Here is a 15,076-nt window from a genome sequence, read left to right on the forward strand (position 1 = left end):
CAGCATGAGAGGTCACGCTGCGCTGTCAGCCGCTGCTGGGAGCCGCCATCAGCGGTCAAAAGATGTTCACCTCCCACCCACCCCCGGTATATGGTGAGTTATATGTGCGGGGCGGGGCAGGGCGGGGTGGGGCGAGGGGGCAGACACCTAGTTAAAAGCCAATCCCGGGTATCCCGAGAATCCCGGGATTGGCCATTTTTCAATCCCGATACCCGGGATTGAAAAAATGGCCCGAGATTGGCTTCCCAAGTCTCCAGCTACTGTTTCTGAATTAAAATTTTATATGAGAGAGAAAGCTACATGTTTCTATTCAGTTGCAAATTTATACTACAGACCTAGCCACGATTGCTACTTTTAATATTGACACTTGTATCCATTACTGCCTTTTCATTTATACTACAGAAATGAGCATTTTACTGTTTACTATGTGTAAAATACTGTAAATATAATTTAATCTGATCCACCGGCAATTTATACTTTTATTATTGTTTATTTATTATTGACTCTCTAGCGCGGCCTCTTCCTCCTTTTTCTATAGATTTCTATCAACTGAGACTTGTGCAGATAGGTCTCTGGGGTTTGTCACAATTGAGTCAATACTATTAGTATTATCTATATCCTATCATCCATTCGCGCCAGTAGGTATTTGTATTGTGTCCACCTATTTTGCATGCCTTCAGGAGAACAGTCCTTACGAAATTATATATATCAATCCAAAACTGCTGGCACTCCTTACTTACAACACAACTGGTCCCGGTGCCACAGTGCAGTGTTACTTGTAGTCCTCAAAAAAATGTACGGCACTCACAGAGACACGAATTAAAGGTTTAATCTAGTGTTGTCCAGGTCAACGTTTCAATGCTTACGCCCCTTCGTCAGGACACAACAAACAACCAAGTACTCAGCTACCTCAATTTCAGCACTCTCTCATTGGCGAATCTGCTGCAGTTTCCCTGAAATGTCTTTTGACATCAGGGTTACGGTCAGCACCTAAGACCAACAACAGAAGTACTCTTCTCTTCCTTCGCTATCATCTCCATGTGGGAGTATTTCCTTATTAAAAAGGTTATTTTACAGTATTTGAGGTACACTCAGTTGTAATCTACACCCATTTTTATTCGTACTTATATAATTTAACTTTGTACCAACATTTATTATCTGTACTACTAACCATTCTGTTACTGTCACCGCTTCATATCTATATGAAATTATGATACAGGATGAGTATCCCATATCCAAATATTCTAAAATACGGAATATTCCGAAATACGGAATTTTTTGAGTGAGAGTGAAATAGTAAAACCTTTGTTTTCTGATGGCTCAATGTATACAAACTTTGTTTAATTCACAAAGTTATTAAAAATATTGTATTAAATGACCTTCAGGCTGTGTGTATAAGGTGTATATGAAACATAAAATGAATTGTGTGAATGTACACACAATTTGTTTAATGCACAAAGTTATAAAAAATATTGGCTAAAATGACCTTCAGGCTGTGTGTATAAGGTGTATATCTAACATAAATGCATTCTGTGCTTATCCCCATGATATCTCATTATGGTATGCAATTATTCCAAAATTCGGAAAAATCCGATATCCAAAATACTTCTGGTCCCAAGCATTTTGGATAAGGGATACTCAACCTGTACTAGGATAGTTGCAAATTTTGTTTTTCATTAGCAATGACCTTGTGCAGCAATGCAACTACAGTATGTTTCGAGCAACTGCAACTCTGTGTTTTGTTACCAGTAAAAAGCTGTGGGGGTAATTCATAGAGATGAGCGGGTTCGGTTCCTCGGAATCCGAACCCCCCCGAACTTCAGCCTTTTTACACGGGTCCGAGGCAGACTCGGATCTTCCCGCCTTGCTCGGTGAACCCGAGCGCGCCCGAACGTCATCATCCCGCTGTCGGATTCTCGCGAGGCTCGTATTCTATCGCGAGACTCGGATTCTATATAAGGAGCCGCGCGTCGCCGCCATTTTCACACGTGCATTGAGATTGATAGGGAGAGGACGTGGCTGGCGTCCTCTCCGTTAGAATAGATAGAGACACTTGAGTTGATTTACTACTAACTTAGTAATTTTGGGGAGCATTAGGAGTACTCAGAGTGCAGAGTTTTGCTGATAGTTACTAGTGACCACCACCAGTTTTATTTATTATTTAATATAATCCGTTCTCTGCCTGAAAAAAAACGATACACAGTCACATACCATATCTGTGCTCAGCCTCAGTGTGCTGCATGATAATATCATCTATGTATATCTGACTGTGCTGAGTGCTCACTGCTCACACAGCTGAATTGTGGGGGAGACTGGGGTGCAGTTATAGCAGGAGTACAGTGCACACTTTTGCTGCCAGTGTGACTGACCAGTGACCACCAGTATATTGTCTGCCTGAAAAAGTTAAACACTCCTGTGGTGTTTTTTTATTTTATTCTATAAATGCATTCTGCTGACAGTGTCCAGCAGGTCCGTCATTCATTATATTATATAAATATTTACCTGCAGTAGTGTTATATTTTTTTTGTTCATCTCTATCATCTTTATCATCTCTATATTAGCAGACGCAGTACGGTAGTCCACGGCTGTGGCTACCTCTGTGTCGTCAGTGCTAGTCCATAATTGTATACCTACCTGTGGTGGGGTTTATTTTTCTATCTTCTTCATACTAGTAGTTTAGGAGTCTACTGACAGTGTCCAGCAGGTCCGTCATTATATTATATATACCTGCAGTAGTGATATATATATATTTTTTATATCATTATCATCTCTATACTAGCAGACGCAGTACGGTAGTCCACGGCTGTAGCTACCTCTGTGTCGTCAGTGCTCGTCCATAATTGTATACCTACCTGTGGTGGGTTTTTTTTTTCTATCTTCTTCATACTAGTAGTTTAGGAGTCTGCTGACAGTGTCCAGCAGGTCCGTCATTATATTATATATACCTGCAGTAGTGATATATATATATTTTTTATATCATTATCATCTCTATACTAGCAGACACAGTACGGTAGTCCACGGCTGTAGCTACCTCTGTGTCGTCAGTGCTCGTCCATAATTGTATACCTTCCTGTGGTGGGGTTTTTTTTTCTATCTTCTTCATACTAGTAGTTTAGGAGTCTGCTGACAGTGTCCAGCAGGTCCGTCATTATATTATATATACCTGCAGTAGTGATATATATATATTTTTTATATCATTATCATCTCTATACTAGCAGACGCAGTACGGTAGTCCACGGCTGTAGCTACCTCTGTGTCGTCAGTCACTCGTCATCCATAAGTATACTAGTATCCATCCATCTCCATTGTTTACCTGAGGTGCCTTTTAGTTGTGCCTATTAAAATATGGAGAACAAAAATGTTGAGGTTCCAAAAATAGGGAAAGATCAAGATCCACTTCCACCTCGTGCTGAAGCTGCTGCCACTAGTCATGGCCGAGACGATGAAATTCCATCAACGTCGTCTGCCAAGGCCGATGCCCAATGTCATAGTACAGAGCATGTAAAATCCAAAACACAAAATATCAGTAAAAAAAGGACTCAAAAATCTAAAATAAAATCGTCGGAGGAGAAGCGTAAACTTGCCAATATGCCATTTACCACACGGAGTGGCAAGGAACGGCTGAGGCCCTGGCCTATGTTCATGGCTAGTGGTTCAGCTTCACATGAGGATGGAAGCACTCAGCCTCTCGCTAGAAAAATGAAAAGACTTAAGCTGGCAAAAGCACAGCAAAGAACTGTGCATTCTTCGAAATCACAAATCCACAAGGAGAGTCCAATTGTGTCGGTTGCGATGCCTGACCTTCCCAACACTGGACGTGAAGAGCATGCGCCTTCCACCATTTGCACGCCCCCTGCAAGTGCTGGAAGGAGCACCCGCAGTCCAGTTCCTGATAGTCAGATTGAAGATGTCAGTGTTGAAGTACACCAGGATGAGGAGGATATGGGTGTTGCTGGCGCTGGGGAGGAAATTGACAAGGAGGATTCTGATGGTGAGGTGGTTTGTTTAAGTCAGGCACCCGGGGAGACACCTGTTGTCCGTGGGAGGAATAGGGCCGTTGACATGCCTGGTGAAAATACCAAAAAAATCAGCTCTTCGGTGTGGAAGTATTTCAACAGAAATGCGGACAACATTTGTCAAGCCGTGTGTTGCCTTTGTCAAGCTGTAATAAGTAGGGGTAAGGACGTTAACCACCTCGGAACATCCTCCCTTATACGTCACCTGCAGCGCATTCATCATAAGTCAGTGACACGTTCAAAAACTTTGGGCGACAGCGGAAGCAGTCCACTGACCAGTAAATCCCTTCCTCTTGTAACCAAGCTCACGCAAACCACCCCACCAACTCCCTCAGTGTCAATTTCCTCCTTCCCCAGGAATGCCAATAGTCCTGCAGGCCATGTCACTGGCAATTCTGAAGAGTCCTCTCCTGCCTGGGATTCCTCCGATGCATCCTTGCGTGTAACGCCTACTGCTGCTGGCGCTACTGTTGTTGCTGCTGGGAGTCGATGGTCATCCCAGAGGGGAAGTCGTAAGACGACTTTTACTACTTCCACCAAGCAATTGACTGTCCAACAGTCCTTTGCGAGGAAGATGAAATATCACAGCAGTCATCCTGCTGCAAAGCGGATAACTGAGGCCTTGGCATCCTGGGCGGTGAGAAACGTGGTTCCGGTATCCATCATTACTGCAGAGCCAACTATAGACTTGTTTGAGGTACTGTGTCCCCGGTACCAAATACCATCTAGGTTCCATTTCTCTAGGCAGGTGATACCGAAAATGTACACAGACCTCAGAAAAAGAGTCACCAGTGTCCTAAAAAATGCAGTTGTACCCAATGTCCACTTAACCACGGACATGTGGACAAGTGGAGCAGGGCAGACTCAGGACTATATGACTGTGACAGCCCACTGGGTAGATGTATTGACTCCCGCCGCAAGAACAGCAGCGGCGGCACCAGTAGCAGCATCTCGCAAACGCCAACTCTTTCCTAGGCAGGCTACGCTTTGTAACACCGCTTTCCAGAATATGCACACAGCTGAAAACCTCTTACGGCAACTGAGGAAGATCATCGCAGAATGGCTTTCCCCAATTGGACTCTCCTGTGGATTTGTGGCATCGGACAACGCCAGCAATATTGTGTGTGCATTAAATCTGGGAAAATTCCAGCACGTCCCATGTTTTGCACATACCTTGAATTTGGTGGTGCAGAATTATTTAAAAAACGACAGGGGCGTGCAGGAGATGCTGTCGGTGGCCCGAAGAATTGCGGGACACTTTCGGCGTACAGGCACCACGTACAGAAGACTGGAGCAACACCAAAAACGCCTGAACCTGCCCTGCCATCATCTGAAGCAAGAAGTGGTAACGAGGTGGAATTCAACCCTCTATATGCTTCAGAGGTTGGAGGAGCAGCAAAAGGCCATTCAAGCCTATACAACTGACCACGATATAGGAGGTGGAATGTACCTGTCTCAAGCGCAGTGGAGAATGATTTCAACGTTGTGCAAGGTTCTGCAACCTTTTGAACTTGCCACACGTGAAGTCAGTTCAGACACTGCCAGCCTGAGTCAGGTCATTCCCCTCATCAGGCTTTTGCAGAAGAAGCTGGAGACATTGAAGGAGGAGCTAACACTGAGCGATTCCGCTAGGCATGTGGGACTTGTGGATGGAGCCCTTAATTCGCTTAACAAGGATTCACGGGTGGTCAATCTGTTGAAATCAGAGCACTACATTTTGGCCACCGTGCTCGATCCTAGATTTAAAACCTACCTTGGATCTCTCTTTCAAAGAACTGCTGGTGAGAAAATTGTCAAGTCAAGCGGAACGCGACCTGTCAACATCTCCTCCTTCACATTCTCCCGCAACTGGGGGTGCGAGGAAAAGGCTTAGAATTCCGAGCCCACCCGCTGGCGGTGATGCAGGGCAGTCTGGAGCGACTGCTGATGCTGACATCTGGTCCGGACTGAAGGACCTGACAACGATTACGGACATGTCGTCTACTGTCACTGCATATGATTCTCTCACCATTGAAAGAATGGTGGAGGATTATATGAGTGACCGCATCCAAGTAGGCACGTCAGACAGTCCGTACGTATACTGGCAGGAAAAAGAGGCAATTTGGAGGCCCTTGCACAAACTGGCTTTATTCTACCTAAGTTGCCCTCCCACAAGTGTGTACTCCGAAAGAGTGTTTAGTGCCGCCGCTCACCTTGTCAGCAATCGGCGTACGAGGTTACTTCCAGAAAATGTGGAGAAGATGATGTTCATTAAAATGAATTATAATCAATTCCTCCATGGAGACATTCACCAGCAGCAATTGCCTCCACAAAGTACACAGGGAGCTGTGATGGTGGATTCCAGTGGGGACGAATTGATAATCTGTGAGGAGGGGGATGTACACGGTGATGAATCGGAGGATGATGATGAGGTGGACATCTTGCCTCTGTAGAGCCAGTTTGTGCAAGGAGAGATTAATTGCTTCTTTTTTGGTGGGGGTCCAAACCAACCCGTCATTTCAGTCACAGTCGTGTGGCAGACCCTGTCACTGAAATGATGGGTTGGTTAAAGTGTGCATGTCCTGTTTATACAACATAAGGGTGGGTGGGAGGGCCCAAGGACAATTCCATCTTGCACCTCTTTTTTCTTTCATTTTTCTTTGCGTCGTGTGCTGTTTGGGGAGTGTTTTTTGGAAGGGCCATCCTGCGTGACACTGCAGTGCCACTCCTAGATGGGCCAGGTGTTTGTGTCGGCCACTTGGGTCGCTGAGCTTAGTCATCCAGCGACCTCGGTGCAAATTTTAGGACTAAAAATGATATTGTGAGGTGTGAGGTGTTCAGAATAGACTGAAAATGAGTGGAAATTATGGTTATTGAGGTTAATAATACTTTGGGATCAAAATGACCCCCAAATTCTATGATTTAAGCTGTTTTTTAGGGTTTTTTGAAAAAAAAAAACACCCGAATCCAAAACACACCCGAATCCGACAAAAAAAATTCGGTGAGGTTTTGCCAAAACGCGTTCGAACCCAAAACACGGCCACGGAACCGAACCCAAAACCAAAACACAAAACCTGAAAAATTTCCTGTGCACATCTCTAGTTCATAGTTGCCGACTTCTGGGCTGCTCTCTCCGGGAGAGAGCAGCCCGTCGGCTCAGCAGGGGGGGCGGGCAGTGAGGTGATGTAACAGGGGGGCGGGCCAGAGGCGGAACGGAGGCGGGCCAGAGGCGGAATGGGGCGTGGCTTCTGGACAGCTCCATTTAAGCCACGCCCCCACTGTGTAATGCCGCGATTACCGGCATTATACAGCAGGGGGCGTGGTTACGATGACGCGATTCAACAAGAATCGCGTCATCGCCTGCCCGGACCGCCCACTTTACTCATTAAGTGGACGGCGGGCAGGGGGTGACCCGCGGATATTGGGAGACTTGCCTGCTCTTCCGGGGGGCCGGGAGGGTCACCCATTTTTCGGGAGCCTCCCGGCCATTCCGGGAGGGTAGGCAAGTATGGGGTAATTCTAAGTTGATCGCAGCAGGAACATTTTTAGCAGTTGGGCAAAACCATGTGCACTGCAGGGGAGGCAGATATAACATGTGCAGAGAGAGTTAGATTTGGGTGGGTTATTTTGTTTCTGTGCAGGATAAATACTGTCTGCTTTATTTTTACACTGCAATTTAGATTGCAGATTGAACACACCACACCCAAATCTAAGGCGCCCTACACATTAGGCGATGTGCCACCGAGGTGCCCGACGGCCGATACGGCCGACGGGCAACCCGACGGCGGGGGGGCAGTGACGGGGGGAGTGAAGTTTCTTCACTCCCCCCCCGTCACCCAGCTCCATAGACGTGCAGGCAAATATGGACGATCTCATCCATATTGGCCTGCATGCACAGCCGACATGTCACCAGCGATGAACGAGCGCGGGGCCGCACAACGTTCATCGCTGGTGACTCCACACTGCACGATATGAACATTATCTCGTTCATTAATGAACGAGATTGTTCATATCGTGCAGTGATATCGGCATGTGTGTATGGCCTATAACTCTCTCTGCACATGTTATATCTGCCCCCCCTGCAGTGCACATGGTTTTGCCCAACTGCTAACAAAATTCCTGCTGCGATCAACTCAGAATTACCCCCAATGTTACATGTATTGCTTGATTAACAACACATGTTTCAAACACTTCCTCTGTATGAGCAGTATTTCACGGAAATAATACCAAACAAATATGCATAACCTAATACATGACGCTAAAAAAACCTGCATATGTTTTTCAGTGAAGACCCTGTCGTTTGATAACTTGCGGTAACGGCTGTTCAGTTCCTCAGCAGTTTTCCTTTATTACTGGCTTTGAAATATATTGTCACGCACAGAATACGAGAGCTCTTCTATTCAGTTGATGGATCTGAATTATAGCCATAATAGCTACTCTAAGGGGGACATTTACTAAGCAGTGATAAGAGCGGAGAAGTGAGCCAGTGGAGAAGTTGCCCCATCAACCAATCAGCAGCTCTGTATAATTTTATAGTATGCAAATCATAGATGTTACTTCAGTGCTGATTGGTAGATGGGGCAACTTCTCCACTTGATCACTTCTGCACTCTTATCACTGCTAGTAAATGTCCCCCTAAATGTCCAACTCTTTTGGACTACAAACTTTGATGGATACTGTCTTTCTCTTGCATAAAGTTGCTTTTACGTTTTGTGTACTGCATTTCTTTTGCATATATAATTGTTTGTATGTCTAACATTTTTGGGGAATCCCACTTTTGTTATGTCTATGAAAGCATATGCTGATAGCCCCAAAAAAAGCCTTCTTTTTCTACATGTACCTTCCAAATATAAATTACGTAAATACACTTCCATAAGCATTTTCTATGCCCAGTGGACCTATGAAACATCAGTTGCAGCAGGGGGTTCACTAGCCACCAATAAACCATTTAATTTTTTTGTTTATATAATTTGACCAATTTAGAAATAGTATTTCAACTTTTATTTGCCAAAAGCTGTGTCTATCTGAGTTTTTTGGTCATATTTGGATGTTTTATCCTAAATTATCCAGTATACAGCATTCTAGACCTTGATTAAGTCTGTTAAATCATTTATTGTCATCCGAGCCATAAGAAAAACAATGGACATCTGGACTACAAAACCAAAGGACATCAGGACTACAAATGGTGTCCAACGTCCTTGGCACATAACCCATCATCAAAGCCAGGGCCATTGAGATCTAAATGGGGCCCGGGTACTGGGGAACATGGCCAAAACTGGACCGGGTAGATAATCAGCACCCCCATCTCAGCACCAATACTCACAGCTCTGAAGTCTTGGGTTCGATTCTCACCAAGGCCCTAACTGTGTGGAGTATGTATGTTCTCCTGGTGTTTATGTTGGTTTCTTCTGGGTATTCCTGTTTCCTCCCAAAATCCAAAAATATCCTGGTAAGTTATTTGGCTAGTGACAAAACATACTGTACACCCTAGCAGAGGCGTCACCAGGTGTGGTGACACCCGGTGCGCACTCTCTATTATTAACCCCACTCACCCCGCTGGAGCAGCAGCTGCCCAAAAAGGGTGTGTGTCCTAATTTAAAGGGGGCGTGGCCTTGCGGGTGTCCTTTTCTTCATTCCGGGGCATGTCCACCTTCCCCGGAGATGCTGGCTGCCCCCGCAGGGTGGGCAGTGTGCAGTGCCGGCTCCTTATCTGTGACAGGAAACAAGTGCTGCAGAGGATTATCACACTGCAGCACTCGGCTCCTGTCACTGCAAAAAAGCCGACACCTGGGTGCGGGCCGCACCCCCCGCACCCGCCTTCTGACGCCACTGTATGGGTACGTAGTAGGGAATATAGATTGTTAACTCCACTGGTGCAGGGACTGATATGACTGGTCAAATAGTCTCTGTAAAGTGCTGTGGAATATGTGTGCAGCAGTATCTGCATATGAAATGCTAAGTTACAGTGATTTCCAGGAATACACTGTAACGTAGCATTTCGTATGCAGATACAGCCGCAGTCACACACAGAATATAGGCATGCCGCATATCATTTTAATCAACAAAAGCTGCGTGTGCCCCTAGGCATTTGCCTAGTTTGCCTATGCCTAGGGCCGGCTCTGCCACCAGTATTTAAGAAGGAGGATCGCAGCAGATATCTCTGATCTGCTCATCCTTCATTTCTGACTGCAAAAGCAACCCCCCCTAGGCTGGAGCTGCTAAGCTGTTGGATTTGCCTAGCTCTGGAATCTGAATCACATGCAGGCATCATAACCATTGGCGTGCGCAGGAGCCAACAGAGGGGTTCCACTATGGGACGTCTCCCCTCCGCCGCATTATGGACTACTCTCTTTCCTCCCCTCCAGGACATATGGGGTTATTTAGAGTTCTTAGTAAACCCCCAAAAAATAGCAATTGGGAAAAACCATGTGCACTGCAGGTGGGGCAGATGTAATATGTGCAGAGAGAGTTAGATTTGGGTCGGTTATATTGTTTCTGTGCAGGGTAAATACTGGCTGCTATATTTTTACACTGCAATTTAGATTTCAGTTTGAACACACCCCACCCAAATCTAACTCTCTCTGCACATGTTATATCTGCCCCACCTGCAGTGCAACATGGTTTCGCCCATTAGTGTGTGTTTTTTTTATTTTTGTTGTTGCTTGCTAACAACTCTGAATAACCCCCATAGGCTGCTTACCTGGGCCAGGTGAGTAGTCTATGTCTCAGAGCAAGGGGTTGAGGTAGTCAGTGACCTGGCGGAGGGGGAAGTCCCAGAGTGGCACCCCCGTGTCTGTCGGCTCCTGCGCAAGTCTGTAATTGCAACCAGTACCACTGTTTGGTCTCTGGAGAGAAAAATTGTAAATTGCTAATGCTATTATTTAATGATCCACTAGATGGCACAAGCATGTCATGGCATGTGGTGCAGTGTTGTCTACTTATTACTAGTGATGAGCGGGTTCGGTTCCTCGGAATCCGAACCCCCCAAAACTTCACCCATTTTACACGGTTCCGAGGCAGATTCGAATCTTCCCGCCTTGCTCGGTTAACCCGAGCGCGCCCGAACGTCATCATCCCGCTGTCGTATTCTCGCGAGATTCGTATCCTATATAAGGAGCCGCGCGTCGCCGCCATTTTCACTCGTGCATTGGAGATGACAGGGAGAGTTGTGTTCAGTGTGCTGCAAATATCTGTGCTCAGTGTGCTTGCAAATATCTGTGCTGAGTGTGCTGAAAATATCTACGTTCTCTGCCTGAAAAACGCTCCATATCTGTGCTGCATTGTAGTATAGGAGGACAGGATAGTGCAGAATTTTGCTGACCAGTGACCACCAGTATAGCAGTATGGTACAGTAGTCCACTGCTCTACCTACCTCTGTGTCATCAAGATACTATCCATCCATACCTGTGGTGCATTTTAGTTGTTGTGCGCAGTAGTAGGAGGACAGTGCATAATTTTGCTGACCACCAGTATATAATATATAGCAGTACGGTACAGTAGGCCACTGCTCTACCTACCTCTGTGTCGTCAAGTATACTATCCATCCATCCCTGTGGTGCATTTAAGTGGTGCGGTGAATATATAGTAGGAGGGCAGTGCATAATTTTGCTGACCGCCAGTATATAATATATAGAAGTACGGTACAGTAGGCCACTGTTCTACCTACCTCTGTGTCGTCAAGTATACTATCCATCCATCCCTGTGGTGCATTTAAGTGGTGCGGTGTATATATAGTAGGAGGGCAGTGCATAATTTTGCTGACCGCCAGTATATAATATATAGAAGTACGGTACAGTAGGACCCTGTTCTACCTACCTCTGTGTCGTCAAGTATACTATCCATCCATACCTGTGGTGCATTTTAGTTGTTGTGCGGTGTATATATAGTAGGAGGACAGTGCATAATTTTGCTGACCACCAGTATATAATATATAGCAGTACGGTACAGTAGTCCACTGCTCTACCTACCTCTGTGTCGTCAAGTATACTATCCATCCATACCTGTGGTGCATTTTAGTTGTTGTGCGCAGTAGTAGGAGGACAGTGCATAATTTTGCTGACCACCAGTATATAATATATAGCAGTACGGTACAGTAGGCCACTGCTCTACCTACCTCTGTGTCGTCAAGTATACTATCCATCCATCCCTGTGGTGCATTTAAGTGGTGCGGTGTATATATAGTAGGAGGGCAGTGCATAATTTTGCTGACCGCCAGTATATAATATATAGAAGTACGGTACAGTAGGCCACTGTTCTACCTACCTCTGTGTCGTCAAGTATACTATCCATCCATCCCTGTGGTGCATTTAAGTGGTGCGGTGTATATAAAGTAGGAGGGCAGTGCATAATTTTGCTGACCGCCAGTATATAATATATAGAAGTACGGTACAGTAGGCCACTGTTCTACCTACCTCTGTGTCGTCAAGTATACTATCCATCCATCCCTGTGGTGCATTTAAGTGGTGCGGTGTATATATATTAGGAGGACAGTGCATAATTTTGCTGACCGCCAGTATATAATATATAGCAGTACGGTACAGTAGGCCACTGCTCTACCTACCTCTGTGTCATCAAGTATACTATCCATCCATCCCTGTGGTGCATTTAAGTGGTGCAGTGTATATATAGTAGGAGGGCAGTGCATGATTTTGCTGACCGCCAGTATATAATATATAGCAGTACGGTACAGTAGGCCACTGCTCTACCTACCTCTGTCGTGTCGTAAATGGCATATTGGCAAGTTTACGCTTCTCATCAGACGCTTTTAATTTTGATTTGTGGGTCATTTTACTGAAATTTTGTTTTTTGTATTTTACATACTCTCTACTATGACATTGGGCATCGGCCTTGGCAGACGACGTTGATGGCATTTCATCGTCTCGGCCATGACTAGTGGCAGCAACTTCAGCACGAGGTGGAAGTGGATCTTGATCTTTCCCTATTTTACCCTCCACATTTTTGATGAGGATATGGGTGTTGCTGGCGCTGGGGAGGAAATTGACAAGGAGGATTCTGATGGTGAGGTGGTTTGTTTAAGTCAGGCACCCGGGTAGACACCTGTTGTCCATGGGACGAATATGGCCATTGACATGCCTGGTCAAATTACAAAAAAAAAATCACCTCTTCGGTGTGGAATTATTTAAACAGAAATGCGGACAACTGGTGTCAAGCCGTGTGTGCCTTTGTCAAGCTGTAATAAGTAGGGGTAAGGACGTTAACCACCTAGGAACATCCTCCCTTATACGTCACCTGGAGCGCATTCATCACAAGTCATTGACAAGTTCTAAAACTTTGGGTGACAGCGGAAGCAGTCCACTGCCAACTAAATCCCTTCCTCTTGTAACCAAACTCCTGCAAACCACACCACCAACTCCCTCAGTGTCAATTTCCTCCTTACACAGGAAAGCCAATAGTCCTGCAGGCCATGTCACTGTCAAGTCTGACGAGTCCTCTCCTGCCTGGGATTCCTCTGATGCATCCTGTGTAACGCCTACTGCTGCTGGCGCTGCTGTTGTTGCTGCTGGGAGTCGATCGTCATCCCAGAGGGGAAGTCGGAAGACCACTTGTACTACTTCCAGTAAGCAATTGAATGTCCAACAGTCCTTTGCGAGGAAGATGAAATATCACAGCAGTCATCCTGCTTCAAAGCGGATAACTCAGGCCTTGGCAGCCTGGGTGGTGAAAAACGTGTTTCCGGTATCCACCGTTAATTCACAGGGAACTAGAGAATTGCTTGAGGTACTGTGTCCCCGGTACAGAATACCATCTAGGTTCCACTTCTCTAGGCAGGCGATACCGAAAATGTACACAGACCTCAGAAAAAGAGTCACCAGTGTCCTAAAAAATGCAGTTGTACCCAATGTCCACTTAACCACGGACATGTGGACAAGTGGAGCAGGGCAGACTCAGGACTATATGACTGTGACAGCCCACTGGGTAGATGTATTGCCTCCCGCAGCAAGAACAGTAGCGGCGGCACCAGTAGCAGCATCTTGCAAACGCCAACTCGTTCCTAGGAAGGCTACGCTTTGTATCACCGCTTTCCAGAAGAGGCACACAGCTGACAACCTCTTACGGAAACTGAGGAACATCATCGCAGAATGGCTTACCCCAAATGGACTCTCCTGGGGATTTGTGACATCGGACAACGCCAGCAATATTGTGCGTGCATTACATCTGGGCAAATTCCAGCACGTCCCATGTTTTGCACATACATTGAATTTGGTGGTGCAGAATTATTTAAAAAACGACAGGGGCGTGCAAGAGATGCTGTCGGTGGCCCGAAGAATTGCGGGCCACTTTCGGCATTCAGCCACCGCGTGCCGAAGACTGGAGCACCAGCAAACAGTCCTGAACCTGCCCTGTCATCATCTGAAGCAAGAGGTGGTAACGAGGTGGAATTCAACCCTCTATATGCTTAAGAGGATGGAGGAGCAGCAAAAGGCCATTCAAGCCTATACATCTGCCTACGATATAGGCAAAGGACGGGGAATGCACTAGAGATGAGCGCCGGAAATTTTTCGGGTTTTGTGTTTTGGTTTTGGGTTCGGTTCCGTGGCCGTGTTTTGGGTTCGACCGCGTTTTGGCAAAACCTCACCGAATTTTTTTTGTCGGATTCGGGTGTGTTTTGGATTCGGGTGTTTTTTTTAAAAAACACTAAAAAACAGCTTAAATCATAGAATTTGGGGGTCATTTTGATCCCAAAGTATTATTAACCTCAAAAACCATAATTTACACTCATTTTCAGTCTATTCTGAATACCTCACACCTCACAATATTATTTTTAGTCAAAAAATTTGCACCTAGGTCGCTGGATGACTAAGCTAAGCGACCCTAGTGGCCGACACAAACACCGGGCCCATCTAGGAGTGGCACTGCAGTGTCACGCAGGATGTCCCTTCCAAAAAACCCTCCCCAAACAGCACATGACGCAAAGAAAAAAAGAGGCGCAATGAGGTAGCTGTGTGAGTAAGATAAGCGACCCTAGTGGCCGACACAAACACCGGGCCCATCTAGGAGTGTCACTGCAGTGTCACGCAGGATGTCCCTTCCAAAAAACCCTCCCCAAACAGCACATGACG

The sequence above is a fragment of the Pseudophryne corroboree genome, chromosome 2, assembly GCF_028390025.1.
Source record: "Pseudophryne corroboree isolate aPseCor3 chromosome 2, aPseCor3.hap2, whole genome shotgun sequence".
In the NCBI taxonomy this organism is placed as follows: Eukaryota; Metazoa; Chordata; class Amphibia; order Anura; family Myobatrachidae; genus Pseudophryne; species Pseudophryne corroboree.